Source organism: Amblyomma mixtum, chromosome 6, assembly GCF_055824585.1.
Source record: "Amblyomma mixtum isolate Tamu chromosome 6, ASM5582458v1, whole genome shotgun sequence".
Classification (NCBI taxonomy): Eukaryota; Metazoa; Arthropoda; class Arachnida; order Ixodida; family Ixodidae; genus Amblyomma; species Amblyomma mixtum.
Genome location: NC_143017.1, coordinates 126,698,130 through 126,717,105, shown reverse-complemented (window position 1 = coordinate 126,717,105; position 18,976 = coordinate 126,698,130). Strand labels below are relative to the sequence as shown.

General features: G+C 49.7%; 1 protein-coding gene across 7 annotated transcripts in view; it reads left to right on the top strand.

Moving 5' to 3' along the window:
* LOC149340314 (uncharacterized) overlaps positions 1-18,976 on the top strand; it is a 628,908-nt gene that overhangs the window by 418,909 nt on the left and 191,023 nt on the right. For 4 of the 7 annotated variants that reach the window (XM_089549064.1, XM_089549063.1, XM_089549067.1 and 1 more), the window contains one exon: positions 4,355-4,442. The exons of the other annotated variants lie outside the window; for them this stretch is intronic. The gene's annotated coding sequence lies outside the window, so the exon portion shown is untranslated. The remainder of the gene's footprint in view (positions 1-4,354; positions 4,443-18,976) is intronic. 7 annotated transcript variants of the gene reach the window in all.

The window sequence follows — 18,976 nt, the reverse complement described above, 5'->3', positions numbered from 1 at the left end:
GCTATATGAACTTGACTTTCCGAACCAGTCAGTACCGTAAACGAAAGGTTACGGTACAGGAGCACGCTGTAGCAGTCCCATCCCTATAACGTTCGGTTCGGATTACGGGCGTTCATGCACCAAGCATTCAGCTTCGGGTGCAGCGTTCTAAAGCGGATTCCTCCGGTGTGCCGCCTCGAGCAGCAGAGCGCTCTTCCCACGGCCTCATTCGCAGTATCAACTAGGCTTCGTCGGCGGCCACCGCTTCTCCGCCACCCTCGGCGAAAATGCCCTTCAGGCTGTGCAGCGTAACACGGGTAGCGATGGGAGAGCGTTCGCATGAGCAGCTGCCGTCGTTGCGACAGTTTTCCGATGCAAGAACGGGTCGCGTGTCCCGGCGCCGTTAGGAGGAGGCGTCGCCGTGCCGCTCTCTGTTCCGCGAGCCTGATTTAATAAGCACTCTGGACGCCGCAGAGTCCTCGGCTGATTATAGCTCTCGGTTTCAGCGGTGCCGCCCGCGGGTCAGCCGAGATGTTTCGTGAACGACGCCGTTCGCACGCCACGCGGCGCCGTGCTCAGTTTTGGCGCTCGATCGCTTTTTCGCATGCCGTTCCGGGCCACTTGTCGCGCGGCCGGGATCGGCAGGGCCCGCGAGTTGCGCCACGCGCTGTGCGGCCTCTGGTCGACGCGCCGGGGTTTTGCTTAACGCCGCATCGGAAGTGGCGGGTGGTCGATTGTGAGGCTCGAGTCGGGCCGTGCGCATCGAGGGCACGCGACGTCTTGGAGGAATATACTCTGGCGGCGTCTCGAGTAGCGTGCTTGCTCGCACGGTCACCCGGTTAAATGGTTCTCAGCTCCTTCCTCCCGAGCGCTGCGGAAGATAGCGTTCAATAGTCTGTTTTTTTGTTTGTTTTTTTTGTTCATTCAGCGACCTCCTCGCGAGTGAGAAAACGAGAGGCCCCTACTGAAACTTTCCGTATGAGTTGCTCGTATGGAATAATGGGAATGTAGAGTCCGTATGATTTGGAAATAGATATGGACACCTAAACCTGTTTTGCCTAGACTCCATAAACTTTCCATAACATTTCTATTTAACTTCCATATAATGTGCATGACGTCATATGGATTTCGTAAGTAACCATACGCGCATTCCGTATTGGCCACACATGTAGAGTCCGTGTGATGTGGGAATATATGCGGACACCGAACCGTATTTTGCTTAGACTCCGTAAACCTTCCATACCATTTCTATTTAACTTCCATAAAATGTGCATGACGTCATATGGATTCCGTAAGTAACCATACGCGCATTCCATATTGTCCATACATGTAGAGTCCGTATGATGTGGAAATATATATGTACGCCCAAACTTATTTTGCATAGACTCTAAAAACTTTTCATAGCATTTCTATTTAACTTCCATAAAATGTGAATGACGTCATATATGGATTGCGTAAGTAACCATACGCGCATTCCGTATTGGCCACACATGTAGAGTCCGTGTGATGTGGGAATATATGCGGACACCGAACCGTATTTTGCTTAGACTCCGTAAACCTTCCATACCATTTCTATTTAACTTCCATAAAATGTGCATGACGTCATATGGATTCCGTAAGTAACCATACGCGCATTCCATATTGTCCATACATGTAGAGTCCGTATGATGTGGAAATATATATGTACGCCCAAACTTATTTTGCATAGACTCTAAAAACTTTTCATAGCATTTCTATTTAACTTCCATAAAATGTGAATGACGTCATATATGGATTGCGTAAGTAACCATACGCGCATTCCGTATTGGCCACACATGTAGAGTCCGTGTGATGTGGGAATATATGCGGACACCGAACCGTATTTTGCTTAGACTCCGTAAACCTTCCATACCATTTCTATTTAACTTCCATAAAATGTGCATGACGTCATATGGATTCCGTAAGTAACCATACGCGCATTCCATATTGTCCATACATGTAGAGTCCGTATGATGTGGAAATATATATGTACGCCCAAACTTATTTTGCATAGACTCTAAAAACTTTTCATAGCATTTCTATTTAACTTCCATAAAATGTGAATGACGTCATATATGGATTGCGTAAGTAACCATACGCGCATTCCATATTGTCCATGCCGACTCCATACACTCCATATTGACTCCATATAAGATATGATATATATAAAATTAAGGGACTCGCCTTATGGAAACTTTCAGTAGGGACTTCTGTAGGCCTGTTTTTTTTCTTCTTGAGAGACGACAGGAACAATATGTACCAATTTATCTCTTCGGCTTGCCGTTTATGGAGCCTTCACGCCATGTTTATTGAAAGACGTGAGTGATAACCCATTTCTTTGTTCCTCCGCGTGATCGCGCCTAATGTGTTAGCATTATTATGTCTTCGCAGCGAGGAAAATAAAAGGTTGAACAGTTAGTACTATTTCGGCCTCTTTATTGCAGCATCGGTAATATTCGAACAAATCATCAGTAACCATGTTTCATGTTTCTTAAGATAAGGAAGAAAGGAATGTATTCGAAACATTTCACATGTGCATCGCATATTCGCTCCACGCGCTATCTTTACTTCGCGCCGTGTTTTTGTCTTACAGCATGCACCCAAGCACCGTTGCTATTGTAATAGCATTCCGGTGAAGCGAAAACGTTATTTCTGGTAAGGAGAGTTAGGAAGTTTAAGTCTTGGGGAGTTGGTGTCTGTGCGTACGCTTCTTTAAAATTATTATGGCTCACTGATTCCAGGAAAAACGTTCGCAAGTTGGTTTAAGGGAATTTTGTGCGTTCTTTTTTCTCCGCTTTTTCTTTTATGTTTTCTTTTTGGAGGTACGAGAAAGAACACATGGAACAAGAGTTCTCGTTTCGAGAGCTGTTACCGCCAAAGGTTGCAATGAATTTTCTGTTCTTCGAGGTATATAATTGCTACGTTTTCCTTGGCTTTCGAGAGCCCATTTCGCTGTATTGTTGCTGTCGTGGATGTGCTACGCGCTACCGACGTTATTTTATTTCTGTTTCAGTTCGCTAACAGTATTGGTACAGACAAGTTACCCGAGCATTACTACGTCGACGAAAGTCTGGTCATGAAATGAGGGAAACTCTTTTCTTTTCGTTTGTGCGATGTGTGCTCCCCATAAAACGAAATCCGCGCAGCTCGTGCTTTCATCGAACCACCTGCTTCTGTCTTGCTTTGGAATCCTTCTGTTTGTTCAGGAGCAGGCAGCTGTTTCTTCTACAACTGTTCGTGAACTTCGTGATCACTGGAGCATAGTGGTGAAGCAGTGATGAAGCTCTCAGGTGCACACCAACAACTACAAAAAGAAAAGGAGTTCAGGCGCGCAAAGCCGAGGCGACGTATAGCCGCGTGCGCTTATGCAACAAGGTCTCCTGGCGGCAGCGTATTTTTCCTTGCGCATTCGTGACGTATTGTTTCATTGTGGAGCCTGCGGAAGCACTCGCGTGGCATGGCACATGCGATCCATTCGATTATGCAGGCGCGGACAGGCTCACAGCTGCGTGAATGCGTGCTCGGTGCGTGTACAAAGGCGGCAGTGCGCACCGCTGGCCGCGTTGTGCGTCGCTCCAGCCTCTTGGGGACTCCCTGCTTCGCTCGCATATGTGAGTGTTGAATCGGCCGTATGCAAAACAGTCTGGCTCACGTGCATCGTTCTTTGTTTCGCTTCTCGCCTCAGCAACACGGTGTCTGCTGTCCTTAAGCACCGCGCGCTTTGTTTTTGGTGGGTTCACTAGCGCATAAGGCACTAACGCTATTGTGGGCTGGAAGAAGAGCTGAATATACCTGTATGCTTTGCTTTGGGGGGCTAACTATTCATGTGACATGTGACCGTTAACCTTTGGTTTGCCGCTTCGGAGACGGCCCCTATCATTCAGGACGCCAGGTTAGGCCCGTGACCTGGCTAAGACGGGTTTGTCAATCAGCCCGGACCTTGTTTGACCACTTCGGAGCGTGGCTGCGGCGGGTACATGTAAATTGGCCGTCTACTATATCTAGCCTGTCTTATAGACTCTTGCCCATTCTACGTGCACCCATCGTGGTACTTTTTCCCCTCTTCTTCTTAATTACTAGCCAACACTTACCAACAGGCTTAAGTAATCGGTCGCAACCCAACTTCATGAATTTCCTGTGGTAAAGTTCTCGCTGTATAAATGTTAGGCAGTGGGCAATTTAACTCGTCGCTTTTCTCCGAATAGTTGGCGTTTCCGTTTTCAGTACATCACTTCCACGCACGTTAATATTGAATTTCTTGAACGTACTGCCTCGTTTCGGCTTTATAGTCGGATAGAAGCGGGTTAATCGCACTCATGAGTAATGCGAGGTTCTCTTTTTTTTCTCTCTCTCCCAGGTAAGCTGAGACGAAGTGTGACGGATGTGCCAGGAGCCCCTGGCTTCTGGCCCCTTGGATTTGGGCTTTTCTCACTCGTAACCTCGTGGTAAGCCAGGTATCAAATCTTGGTATTTGACGTGATCATGCACACTCCTAGACTTTCTGTCCGGCGGTGTTCTTGCCTGAGCAAGTCCTTGTGCGCCAGACGAGGCAAAAAGAGAGGAAGAAGGCGCCTTCTTCGCTGTACTGCCAGTTCTCCCAGCTTGTGGTCTCTTTGACACCGCCATGTTTTCGAAACAGTGAGGAGATTAACGGCTTCCCGTGTTTGCTTCCGTTTGCGAGCTCCCGTTCTTCTCCTATAAGTGTGGGAAGTTTACAGAAACTAAGAGAGCCGCAGCAGAATAGACGCGCGTTTGTGACAACGTAGCGCAGATCAGGAGGAGAAAAAGGGCTATAGGGATATAGGATGTGTGTTGCACGGAACAGGTAGTCAGCCATTGGTTTAGTAGAGTCACGGAGTGGATACCGAGGGCAGAAAATGCACTCCAAGGCGTCAGAGGCGCAGATATTTTTGACGAAGTTAAGGCGTTTTCCTGGATAGGGTGGCTGTGCGCAGTGCAGAACAAGTGTAACTGGAACTAACTTCTTCTGATGGTGATAATGGTGGCTGTGATTCATTTCGAAGGTGGTCGGGGAGCCCCGCACGGATGCTGTGAACGCACGTGCTTCTGCAGTTTCCAGGCTCGAACCCCCTTTGTACTGTAGTAACAAATGCATCGCTACAGCGGTGCTTCCTTGGCGTTCATCGTACGGTGTGGTCGCCATGGCTATACTTTGTCCCGTCTTATCACGCTACGTAAAGCCCTCTGCAGGATGTCAGTCTACGTGACGTTCCACGACTTTTATGTACACTGCGTCCGCAGGTGCATCTTGCTGGCGCCGCAATTTGAGCAGAATTCTTTTCCCCCGCGAGTCGTATAAAAAAAAAAATAGAGGGACGAAAGAACGCTCGGCGACTGCTTTATGGAAAGAGCGCTTTGTTTTCTTCATTTGAAGCGCTTTTCTGTACTCTTATGTGCGCTTTGCTGCTTGAGGTATGTATGTTGCACTGCAACAAGAAAGAGTAACACTGTGTTGTGGTTAATGAAGTAGTTCGAATGGCAGCATTTCTGGCATTGCTGCTCGAGATGTCAGGGATGAATTATAACATGCACGCGGATGTACTTACATACACGCAAGGGTAGTTCTGTGCCTCGTGGAAACCACAGGAGGGCCTTCTTCACGGGTGCGTGGCATCTTTTATCTTCGTGAATGACGTCATGCGCCTCATGAAACGTTTCGTTCGTGCTGTGTTCCGTCTGTCTCTATTTGAAGACGCGGCAAAGATTCCTCGGCTAAACATTTTCATCCAAACGTCACCATTAACACGCGAAGGCTAAAAGTTACTCTCTGTGCTGCTGGGGGAAAGCAATTTGCGGACTCGTACAGGCTCGCGACCGCGTATCACCGCAACGCGAACACACGAGGGCGCACAGTGACGTCGCAACACACACGCACAGAATGAGTAATTACTCCCCTATTACGCACAGAACGCGCGCACTGCCTTTTTGCGCGTTACCCTGCATCCCTTCGGATGCGTCCCCTTGTACCTTGAGTGGAACCACTGTTTTGTTTCGGCGCCTAATGTGCACTCCATCGTGCGGCTTTCCTTGTTGCGGCTAATGTGCGTGCCGATGACTCCAGTAGCCCTTAGGTGGCTCCGACAAGGGCCGAGAAATATAGCATCCCGGCGGCTGCTCCGTCGTCGCGACACCGACCGGGGAAGGGGAGGTGTGCGTGTGTGTTTTGTGACTTCTGGTGTCGGTGCGCTACGTCGTGGGGACCTCGCTGTCAGTTTGATGTCACCCGCGCTCTCTCTCTTCTCTGTCGCACTCAGCGCTGAGGATGGGGAGGGGGGGTAGTTCCAAGACACGGGGTCAAGCGCGCGCGAACAGCCCGCCCTGACGTTTATGGGGCCGTGATAAAGGGCCGAAAACGCTCTCCGCGCTGAAAGCCGCGCTGGCCTGCGTCGCTGGCTGCGCGCTCCTGCGAGAACGCGAGGAGACGCGCGCCGCTCTCCTCTTCCGAGTGCGGCAACGGCCCAGCCGAGAGAGCAGCTCCGATGAGCCGGCTCGCCCAGTGCGGAGGCAGGCCTCTAAAAGTCCATCTCGGTGGTGTTAATGCGCTATGCCGAGTCCATTTGGGCGAGGCCCGTCGAACAGGTTTCTTCTTCCACTGCTGGTTCCCCATCCTGCATCCCTCTCTCTCTTTCTTTCGCAGCTTCTCTTTTCCTCATCTCCGGGACGAACCCCGTCGTCTTCTTATCGGCTGTTTTTGCTTCGGTTCGCCAGGACCTTGTGGCGTACACTTGCGCGTAGGGCGCTGTTTCTTTTGTGGACGTGATTAATTACGAGCCTCTTCTTTCTCCTCGTCACGCGAAGGCCCCCCCTCTCCTACTAGCTCTTCTCTCTCTCTCTATCGCTCGCTCTGTTTACTTTGCGCTGGTGCACAACGCAGGCTTGTTGTTTCGTGCTTTGTTGGTAGCGCAGTTCCTTTGCGTGTGCGGCATTTCGGCGATATTGTTCTGCGTGGTGGGCCCCTCTCTTTCGTCCAGGCGATGCAGGATTCTTTGCCGGGACGCGGAGATTCGACTTTTATGAGTGAGAGAGAAAGGGGATGGGCTTCCTCCTCCGCATCTCCCCCTCGCCTAGCTCCGTAGTTTGATGGGATCGTAAAGCGCGCGCTCATGGACTGTAGCGCGCAATTGGATTGCTCGAAGTGAAAGGATTGCCTCTGGCGCTTCGAACTCAGGACGGCTCTTCTTTTGTCATCGCCATTATTACCTGCTCGTTTGTTTCGTGTTTATTCTTTTGCATAGACGGTTTTAGGCTCGAGCGAGCACGATTCTGCGTGGTCTGCTTTGTTTTTGTTTTCTTATTTAAGTATGTTCGCTCACGTAATATGTTTTCTTTCCCTGTTCTATCGCCTGTTGTTTGTACACCGACCTTTGAGCTTTCCGCGCATTCCTTTTCCTAGCTCGTCTTCTCTGGCTGCCAGTCTCTGTGCGTTTCAAATCTTCCACTTCTTCGTAACGAATTAGCTAATCACCAAGATTTACAGCTCTTTTAGAGCCTAGCTTGCATCCTCTAATCTCAGGGAATCAGTTTACTGTAGTCCATTTGTTTCTGGTAAACTGGCCTGCATGCAGCTGCTTTACCTCGCGTAATAATGGTTGCGTTGGTAGACAGCAACGTAACTAAATGGTTAATACTTCAATTAATGCATGAATGTATGAGGAGGCACGTCTGAAGTATCAGCTGTGGCATACTTGTCAATGTATTTTTGTTTTCTATAATTCAGTTTGCTTGAGAGACTGAGTAAGCCCACTTTTTTTTTTTCGCGTTCCGCTTAGAGAGGCGTTAACATTTCTAAAGCAATGGCTGACTTTTTGTGGGCTTAGCAGCGTCGTAGTTTTTTATAACCGAACAATTTTGCTCGCATTCTTTTTCTCCCTAAAAGCAATGTTCCCCAAAGACAGCGTCGTGCATACTGTTCACCAAAGGTAATGTTGCCGAAAGGCTGTGTTGCCGGAGAGCAGGGTTGCTCTAAAATGTTGTTTCCCTAAGGTGACCTTGCTCAGGAAAGCGTGTGCCGTAAAAGAGTGGGAGTCAGAGTATTTTCGCTCTCAAGAGTGCGTCATGTTGGCTCAAGTGGTCATGGCAGTAGTGGATCTATGGAGAAGAGAGGTGGGGTGCAATGCATCTATCCCCCCCCCCCCCCCCCCCCTTTTTTTTTTTCTTTTACTCCGGAATGGGCACTCTCGCCTGCTAGCGGAGTTTTGCGCAGTCTTAAAGAAAATGTTCCATACTTTGAGTTTTGCGCGCCAGCGTGATGTCCTACCGTCTGAAATTTCATCGCAAGGCCGTAACTGTTCACATAGTTAGTTCCGTGTAGGCGGTCTGGTTCGGGTCATCTCAACGTCGCTGCGCCTGTGACGTTGCTGTCGTGCATGCCCGCATTACCTAACTGGAAACAGGTTAGATCGCATGTCTCAATTTCTTGGTGCTTCCACTGTACAAACGACTAGTAATAGCAGTTCCTTGAGCGTATTTGTATTGGAACTATCGGGAAACATCGCGAAACCGGGCTCTGCTGCTATTACTTTTTTTTTTTTTTCTGCAGAAGGTTACCTGCCCTGGTGCGTAGTCAGGAACTGCAACGGGGCCGCTTTTGGGAAGCTAATTATCGATCTAATACTCTTGACCAAGTTTATTGTTTTCCTGGCTTATACAAAGTTTTTTTTCAATTCCTGGTTCATAGCGTATGTTAACCACGTCAGCATGCGTACCAAGAAATGCTCAGTTGCTGAAAAGTATTCATTAAGTTCAGAAAAATAAATTACAACTGGTTCATTTTACTGGAGGCGGTTACTAGCGCCGGGCGTGCCGCAGTCGGAAAAAGAATATTTTGCAGTAGGGTTCGATGGGAGCTTCCGCCCGGTGAACGTTTAGCCACTCATTGATACGTCCGTTTTGCAGGACGCGTTTCATTATTTAAAGGGATCTGCTTTAGTAGAAGCTTTTAGCGTAGCGGGGTCATACTAGCGGAGAGGTATACAGGCATATCGGCCGCCTCTTGCGCATGCGTAGTGGCCCCGCCTGTCCCCACCATGTCACTGCGCGTGCGCAGAAGATGGCCGGTAAACCGGTATACGTCTCCGCTACGCTAAAAGCGTCTAATCTCTTCGTGTCTTAACTCAATCACGCCAGGGGATGCTGCAGTCGTTGATAGGAGTTACAGGCCTTCCCAAGGAGACTTGCATTCTTCCCTCCACGTATGGCACGGTCAGTAGCGACGTAATTCTATGCTGAAACGTGTTTCCGCCCGGTAGCGGCCATCGTTACCTTCCTCCTCTCCTTCTTTCTCTCTTTCTTCCTTTCGTTATTTCCTTTTCTCTCTCTCTCTCTCTCTCTCTGTCTCTCTGGCCGCTGCGAGACTCTTGATGCTGCTGTTTCAAATGATCAACTTATATCTCCCATTCTATCGGCGGAAGTATTAGTGCGAGTAAAAATAAGGAATGATAGAAATTCTACAACGCCGGCGGCAGTAATGAGTGAAAAATTTTCGTGTTATTCTGCTCAACGCCTCTCGCCTACGCCTATTAGAGCGGAGTCCCCTTCGCGCGCTTGTTTCGTAGAACCGCCGCCGGAGCGTCGGACCCGTTAGCAGCCTGGAGCGCTGGCTTGCGTTTCGGGAGTCTTCCACCAGATGGCAGCACCCGGAAGCGCTCCGAGCGGGGCGGCCCTCCGCTCAGGCTCGCAGAGAAAAAGGATAAAAATTGAATTGTGTGCTCGCGGCGGCGGCTGCAGCAGCAGCAGCCGCGCGGTCGAGACAAGCGTTCCAACTTGCCCACCGCCGAACGCGATCGATGATTGCAGCGTTTCGCAGACCTTGCTGCCTGCCGAGGCTTTGTTTGCTCCTCAAGAAAGCTTCGGGTCGTTGCTACAAGAGGCGTGCTAATAGCAGTTGGTAACAGTGAACCGTAACTCCGTCCTATTTGTCGACTTGCAGCTTAGGAAGAGGTGGGCAGTTGGGCAGAAAACATGACATGAAAAAACTGCACAGCTAGGCACTGCACATACACGACTATTTGCACACACTTGGTGATGGAGGTGCGAATGTTCAGCAGAGTCTGTGCACTGGAAATTCTGAAAATGGGCACTTCGTAACGCAGTACACCTTGAGGATTTGCCATGGTGTCGACTAAGACAAGAATGCGGTGCTCGAGAGATGGTTAACCTGAACGGATCTGGACGTATGAGACGCAGTGAGTGTTATCTGGCGAACTCTCTACAAATTTAGCGAAATTTAAGAAGTTTAATCTTTCAAGTAAGCCCTGCGAGGCGGGGTTTTTCGCGATGTTCGTTTAAGTCCTCGCGCATTTTGCAGCGATTTCTTCTTGTACCTGCAAACAGCTGATGTAAATAAAAAAAAAGTCATTACATGTTTTACTTTCTAATCAAGTATCTTTCAGCCATACAGTAAATACGCTACTAATTTCCCCATTCGTCAATACCACAAATAAAAAATGCAAACATTCAGTTATGCTTTCGTTGGTTTGGGTCACTGCTGGCTTCCTCAATTTTCAGCAGGTGGCTGAACCGTGTGTTTCACCTAAGATGCTCTGAAGTATTTAAGAGTGGGATTTTTCAGTTAGAAGAGCGGCTTTTTCTGCATAGTATTGTCAGCGGTGTAGCGCTACGGAGTACAGCCAAGATGTGCTAACCAGTAGGCTGATTAACTAACATTGAATAGTTAACTTTTAAACTATTACTGTTAGTCTCCTAGCCATGTACTCCACCGTAGGTAATATCTATGTCAGTTTTTAGAATTTCGAAAACGCAGTTACCCTCGTTGCTGCTCTAGCCCAACAAATTTTTGCTATTTCGACTAGTTATGTGCAGGGAGGGACGTGCTTTGCCTGCAAGTTTTTCGAAATGACATGTATTTTGGCCCGTTGTACGCAAAATTTGTTCGACAGCGGCGGTGAGGGTAACTGCGTTAAAAAAAAAACTGATATGGATATTACTTACGGTGTTCTACACGACTCTCAATAAATAAGGAGACTAACTGTAATGGTTAAAAACTTTACCATTCAATATTAGTTAACCACCCTATTAGCTTACACGTCTCAGCTATAGTCTGATATGCTGCATCGCTGACAATGCTATGGCCACAAAAGCGCTGTTTTATCTCTAGAAGCCTATTTTTAAAAATTTCAAAGCATCTTAGGGGAAAACACCCGGTATGTAAGAGGATTTTGGTCACGCGTAATGGCTTTGAGGGGTTCATTGACGATTAATGACCCATTGGCAGAGAACTGGTAACATGAACCATGGTTCCTGTAACGCAGGCGATAGTTACTGGAGGTCTCCTATGGAGGCATTAGGGTCATGCAGTCACGTGATGTCCTGACGCGCGCACGTCGAAATCAACAGGAACCATCGCCGCCGACCGGCTTAGCCTGTCGACTGCTTACGGCGTTGGTAACATCCAAAGCGTGCGTGCATAAATTAGCTGTATAACTCTAAAGAAGTCTAAGCTTCGCTATAGGAGAAAAAAAAAACATAGGAGAACAATGCTTAAGGCGATAAAGTGGCAATGACATTGCTCTGGATGTTTTCTAAAGTGGAGGCAGCTGTTATTGAGGTTTTTTAGTGCATAGAACGCACAAAATGGCGTCGTTACTTTACTGAGTTTGAAATCTGTGCAACAACAGTAAAGAGGGGGTCGGGACAATAGAGAAATACCGTCCAGGAGTCTGTATTGAGAAAGAAAGAAAGAGTCACCCTTACACCGATGCGTGCGTACGTTCGGAGTGTTTGCGTGCATCGGGACTACCCATGCCGGGACCAATCACTTCATTCGCCAGTCTGCGCTCGCCCGCATACAATGCCCGTCGTCGCTGCCCGAATGGCGTTCCCGTGCATCACGTATGAGGCGCCCTGCTCTGTCTCTTTTCCCTCCGCGCTCCCGTGAGATGCAAGGAAGCGCACTATTTGCTTCGTCCCTGTCGGCACGCGCAGCCCTCCACGAGCGGCGACAGAGGAGGGGGCCACTCTTTTGTTGCCTAAGCGATCCGGAAGACGTCCCAGCGTCGTCGTCGGACCAGTCATCCGCGGCGGCGCTCGCGTCCCGGCGACGCCAGCAAATCTGTCGGCAGCTTTCCCGCGCGCTGCTCGCTTCGCCGTCGAGGCTCCGAAACGAGCCGCCCCTCCCTGCCTCCCTGTTTCTTCCCTAATTCAATCGCGACCACGAGCTCTCCCGAGGCTTCTTCCACCTCCTTCCTTCCCGCGCGTCCTTTCGCTACGCGCAGCGCGGCCTGGAGCCTCGCCTGCTCGGTGCAGCCCTTCCGGAAAACGGGCGCACTTGGCTTCCCTTGTTCCGCCGTCTTGAATAGGTCGCATGTTTTCCGCTCTTTACTTCTTCCTCGAACCCCCTCTTCCTCCGCCAGTAGCAACAGCTCGCCCCTTTTCCTTTGCCGGTGAATTCGCCTTCGCCATTTCTGTTTTTTCTCTTTCTCTTTCCCGTCCCGATGCTGTGGCGGCTACTTGTTTGCTCCGCATGAAAGTTGTCGCGGTCGTCCTTCGCCCCTGCTATCCTTGGTAGCCGGCGCGTGCCGACTGGATGCGCTGAGTTGTTCGGAAGTTGCGTGGCGCTTGTTTGCTGTATCGTGGACAGTTTCTTGTTTCCTTTCTGCGTGCGTGTTTTGCAGGATGGATGTACACTTACCTTAGAGGAGGACCCGGGCTTTCTAACCGGCTTTCCGGAGCATGGCCGTGACTGAGCACTCAGAACGATTGCCCTGTTTGTCTATTCCTTGGACCTTTGTGTTCAGAATAGCCACTGGCGAACAAAAAAAAAAGGAAAGGGGACTAATTGAGATATCGTCGGGGACACGGGAGTCGAATGCAGGACCTGAGTTCGGATTTGACTCACCTAACTGGCGACTTTCTTTCCTTGCGTCCTTGGTTGTTTGCCTTGTTAGCCACTCTCAGCAGCTTGGTCAGATTTTGCGGTGTACAGTTCCCAGTGATCGAGGCCTGTAACCATGGCCACATGAAAAGCATTGGCAAATTTTCCCCTCCACCAACTCCAATATGCTTCTTTTTTTTTTTTTTAAGGAAATATTTACCGCCTCATACCTTTCACGATTTTCCTCGAGGGAAGTGAAGGCGACCCTTTTAATGACCCCCCGCGTATCTCTGTCGAGCCGCAGAGGTCAATTGCGCGTCGCTCGACCTCGCATCGAACACGCGCTCTCGGCGAGGAACAGAAATCGGGAGGACCGAAAATGCCCGCTTGCACGCACCGCGGGGCTCCTTCGGCACTTGTTGTCCGGAATCTCGCCGCGGCGGCCGCCGAGCCGCTTCGTCGTTGAACACGGCCGCGTGCATTGTCGAGAGATGGGTCACGCACGCCATCGATCCTTTTCCTCTCCGCTGCCCGCTTTTGCATTTAACGAGCGCCCATCGCCGGCGTGTTTGCATGTAGTCTTGTCGCCGTCTCCATATCGAGCAGTTGCCTCGTCTTCCTTTAACGCGCCAACCCGCTTTTTCCTTTTTTTTTGCTATCGCAATCATGGCTCATTACGCATGCTGAAACGACCGGGCTACGTGATCTGCGGACGAAAGGAGCAACAGCAGCCATAATGGCTTCCTCCTTTTTTTCTTCCGGGTGTATTTGCCTGCGCCGCCTTACCTTTCTTTAGGCCGTGGCTCTAAAGCCGCTAACGATTCTCTCCGTGGACGCGTGTTATTTTGTTTTTATTTTTTCTTTGTGCGGATGCTCATGTGACGGCCCCTAAGCGTAAACATGGTTGCTTGCTTCCTTTTCTTTTTTTCAGAGGCGCTTCGATGTACGTTAAATTCTGTTATTTTTTCCTGACATAGGCGAAGCACAAAGATCAGAATCGGCTTGCCGTATTGCGAAGCTGAAATAAGGTTGTACCGGTACGAAAATGCTATTGATCTCTCCTGCTTATTCATGGCGTCAAGGTTTGTCCTGCCAGCATATCGCATCGCGCAATCTCGCTTATGGCCGTGCTGTAATAAGTCTACACCGTAATTCTGGCTTCTGTTGCAGCGTGCCTGGGAGTTTGTTGAACGCTCCATTTGCCGCGGAATTGACCGCGTCAGAGGTGGCCAACTGACCGGGTGGTATCGAGAGACACTGATACAAGTGTCCTTTTACCGCTCTTGTTAGAGAAGAGCGGACGCTTTCACTTGTCCCTAATTATGCTTCCTGCCGCGTTCTTATGAAATTTGTTCGCTTGCTCTTTAACTGCCCATCTCTTCCCAGAACATCGCAGGTGAAGTTAGAGTCGAGCGTATTTACGGACGCCATCCTGGTCGTATACTTCTGTGGTGTTAATTGCATTTTATGGAGGAAGAATGCTGCACATAGCCGTAAGTCTGGGAGAAAAAAAAAAGAAACAAGAAGCGCACGAAGCTTCTAGGGCGTGTGACCGCGTTACCACTTTCCATAGATACCACGTAAAATGCATACCATCGTAAGGCGTTGAAATTGTTTTCACAAGTTTGCATGCCTCGGCAAAGACATGCATTGCGAGCATCACTCGGTGACGTCTGCGTATGGCCTTCTCTTTGTTTGCTGACGCTAGTCACTGCAGCCGAGTTGGCCTCAACCCAGAGAGGATAAGAAAGAGAGAGAGAGAGGGGGGGGGGGGTCTGCAGGGCGGTAGCAGCGGCAGCAGCGTGTCCACGCGCAGCACAGGGAGCCTGCGTGCCCCGTGCGGGCTCCAATCTCGCCGATGCAAACTGGCCGCGCCGGAAGAATTGGAAAGGGAGCGCGGGGAGCGATGCCAGCCGGCCCGATGAAGATTAATCGCGCTGCCCAGAGCAGAGGCAGCGGGGCACGCGCTGGGTTCGAGATATGGATATGTTTCTTCCCTTGTCTGCCGCCGCTGTATTGACCGTTGCACGGGTCCGATGGTGCTCTGGCAGTGGCCGGCCCCTAGTCAGCGGTGTTCACAGCGCGGCTCTTCGCTACACGCTGCTGCGGCCGCCGTTGTTGCTGCCGCAGCGCAACGCTGTCAGCCCCTTCCTCACCTCGCTCCGCTCGAAGAAGGCCTCGGGGTTCCGGCAAAACGCTCCTCCGGGATCGGAAATGAAGACAAAGGCCCCGGTCGGTCGCGGGTGCCGAAACCGAAGAGGCGCCGTTGTTCGACGGGGGCCGTCGATTACGCATGCGTCCCCCCCGAGGACGATTTATGGCCGGATCGCCCGCGGCGCGGCCCTTTGTTCTTGCTCGCGCGCTAAACGATTTGCCTCTCCAGCGTCGCGTCCGACTCGCGCGGCCCGTCGTGTAGTACTACTGCCCGGCCGGCTCGTTCCTTTCGGCACTGGGTTCTCATTTTCTTTTTTCTTTCTCTTCTATCTCTTTCTCACTTTCCTCCTGATCGGTGTTCACGTCATTACTTTTCGCTTTCCAGAATGACGTATTCCGCGCGTAGGCAGCGTTGGAGACCCTTGAAGCTTACGACTTGCGCTCTGAGCTATGGACATGAATTGGTCTGCCCCGTGGTATTATTTTCATGGCGTCTTGTATACGTATATACCAGAGAGCTTGGAACGACTTCATTCCTTTCTGTTTTCTTGCATTAGTTTAGCAACGGATTGTGAAACACATCCTCAAAGGAAAGGCGTCATCTTAAATTACGCTGGGTCAATATCCCTCTTTTAAATCATGATAACAAGAAATGTTCTCGCCGAAGTTCTCCTATTTTGATCCGGCAAATGGCTAAGTATCGGATGAATGCTTGAGAGGCCCTCTAGAACGCTGAGTTTGATCTAGCAGGTTCTGTTCTTGATTTTAAACCGTTCATTCTAAATGGTACTGTCGAACTGAAGTACAAACCGCCGGCATGTCTTCTCAAGAGACTACTGAAGCGCTGCGTTTACTAACGGGTGAATGCGAACGTCGTTTGCAGGCGGTAGCATATGGGGTCTTTTTAATTTTTTTGTTTCGCTGTTTATTGGTCCATTCACTTATTCAGTAATTGGTTGATTCATTCCAATCAAACCGCCCATCGAACTGTTCGCTATCTTTGTCAGATACGATGTTCCTTGCAAATACTATACTCATCGCGATGAGAACTTAGAAATTTAATTAATACAGAAGAAACAAAAAGGCTGGAGTTTGGTACATAGCAACAGAAAAGAACCATATCAGGAGAAAACGGGCGCCGACGCGTGTAAAAAGGCTGGTTTTCTGACGCCTTTATCTTGGTAACTCTAATCAGCGCTATCCTGAAGAGCGATCTCATTGGCGCGCTGGTTTGACGTCTTCGCCCGAGGAGAGGACATTGACGTCAGAGGCAACCTTATTTATAAATCACTTCCTATTTAACTTTGTCGGAGTTCGGGTCTTTTCTTTTTCCTCTGGTAATGCTTTCAGGGCAGGACGTGAAAGCGTCAGCCGGAAGCGATGGCGGCAGTTTGTTTCCAGGTTTCCGAGGATGGTCCCATAGATTACATTTGTTTAGTGAGCTCCAGACGAATGCCAGGGTGCGAGTGATTTGCTTTCAGGGGAAGCTGGAAAACAAAACCGCGCGAGAAACTTCTCTGCACCGTTCTCTTGTCCCTATACTTGTCTTGTTTCTTTCTTCGTTCGGCGAGCTTGGTGAGGGGGAGGCTGCCTTGGCTGATCTTTACGCAATCCCACCTTCCCGCGTCGCGCCTTCATCTCGGAGAGAGTCCGTGATTACAGGTGGTCGGTTTCGGACCAAGCGTGCGCGGTGTCTTGCGAGCGTGCCACCGATCGTTGGAAGGTGAACCGAGGAGGCTTCTGTCCGGCCCGCTGCTGAGAACGGACCGTATAAAATGGGCCGGTCTCGAGAAAGCGAGACATTTGCCCGAAACGTGGCCCGTCTGCTAAGCAATGCTCGGTCGGGCAGTCCGCCTCCGCCGCTGAGCTTTATAGTTGGCTACAGCGGCCCACGGACCCGCGACTGCTAAGCGTGTCCACGCGAGGTGTTCCGTAGCAGCTAGTGCGATGCGGGATCCGCGGGCATTTTGGAGGAAGGAGTGCTCGTTCGGTGCTTCGTGCTCTCCGGACAATACAATTTGCCGAACGACTCCCACGCGCGCGCTATACCTTGCGGCGCCGTAATGGTGACCCCGATGCGGTGCCGCGGGCGAAGGGTGTTTCATCCGGGAATGAGGCTCTTCCTCGGATTAACGCGATGTGGCTGTCGCTGCTTGATGTTGGGTTGCGCGGGCTTTTGGTGGAAGCTTGCGCTGATTTTCGCTTTTACATTCCATCTTTTTTTTTTTTCCTGAACTGGGAAACGCGCCGCTTCTTTTCTTTTTCTTTCTTTCGCCCTCACACTCTTCTGGCTGCGCCTTGAATGCGTGGCTTGGTCGGCCTGTTTCCTCTATCGATAAATTCCGGAGCCACTGTACGTTCTGACGTATGAAATGCGTTCGAACGACAAATGCAGCTGTAGCCCCTTACGGCTAGTGGAGGCCGGTGAATTTCCGGAGGCGTACAGGCTGTGCGTGTTGGGGCACCAAAAGAAGAGGGTCCAGAAGGAAGCCAGAACTTATTTGGTCAATTTTTGTGTCATTTACGTTAGATTATGAAAGCCGGGAGACTTGTGAAACTTTTTTATTGTGTGCCTTGTTGCGGTTAAGTTCGTAGCCACGCTTGCCCCAACCTGCTCAGCCGTGTGCATGGACTCAATCAATTTCTTTCAGTGGATAAGAGACTCATCTGAACTAGTTGTATATGTCTCCAGACTATTTGTGGTATGCAGTACTTTTGCAATATTATAGCCGTCTATGTTTTGTTGTTGTCCAATAGGATAGAAGCCTTGTGAAGTGTGCGTGATTCTAGCCTGTGATGTGAATTAATGTTAAGTGGTACGTCGTCGGTTGTTACAACCTAGCGAACCCCCCCCCCCCCCCCCTTTTTTTTTTCACTAATGTATGAGATCTCTTATTGACGCCTCTTTAACCCTTTGAGACACCATTTATCATTTCGGTACAAAAAAAAAATATTTTTTTACCTAAATAGCATATCGAGATCTCATGATCGCCATTTCGTTACTGTTGCAGTCGATTACGCCAGTGATCAGCTTTTACACTGGCGTGCAAAATTTTTTACAAACCGTCAAAGTAGTTGGCAAAATAAATATTAAAACAGCAGGATTTCATCGCGGAATTATTTTGCGTTTCGAAGATTCACATGGCGCAGTAAATCCAGAAAAAAATACATTAGTGCTGGTGTCAAAATCTATTCGCAAAAAAATGGCGGAAAACGGGCCACCAGGCTTGCCATTTTTATTAAAGTTGTTGCTGCCTTCGCTTTGTGACGTAAGCAAGCTTCCTGAGTACAAACTGAAGGATGCTAAATTCACCCGAAATGCAGAAATCACTGCTGGTTAGAACAAGAGCACAGTCTGAGAAAAAGCTGTCTTCTTATTGTACACAGTTGTGTACAAAGCGCCCTAAGGTTAAGATTCACAAATTCAGGTTACCTCATTCCTGTTTCATGCATATTGTGGCCTTTGGTGCTAGATAGCAAAAACCATTTTCTTTTTTTCTCGGTATGACATACCTGATTAACGTTAAGGTCTCTTTAATAGTCAGTGTTCGCTCCGCTCTTCCCCTTTCAAGCAAATTTCGGGCTGTCCAGAACGTGACAATCGATGGTATAGGTGAAGCACGGATGAAAAACAAGCGCTGCGGTTTCACGCATCCTTAACCAGCCTTTCTTGTGGCACTCTTAATGAACGAAATGGAAGGGCGAAAAGGAAGGGAACAAGGCGCTCGCGTTCTTGCAGATGGATGCTCCATTTCGCCCGCCGTTTGTCCCGTGGCAACGAGGCTATCGATTTCACGTTGAGTAGCCGCGAGGAGTCCGCTGTGTTATTGCGGGCCCTAATAGCCGCCCTCTCTCGTATACGCGCGGCGCTGATTGCGTTCGGCATTCGCGCAAGCGGACCGTGTATGCAGCGTCACGCGTCGTGAGCTGCGTGCGAGACGAAGCCGGCGGCAGAGATTGCCGCTTGTCCCG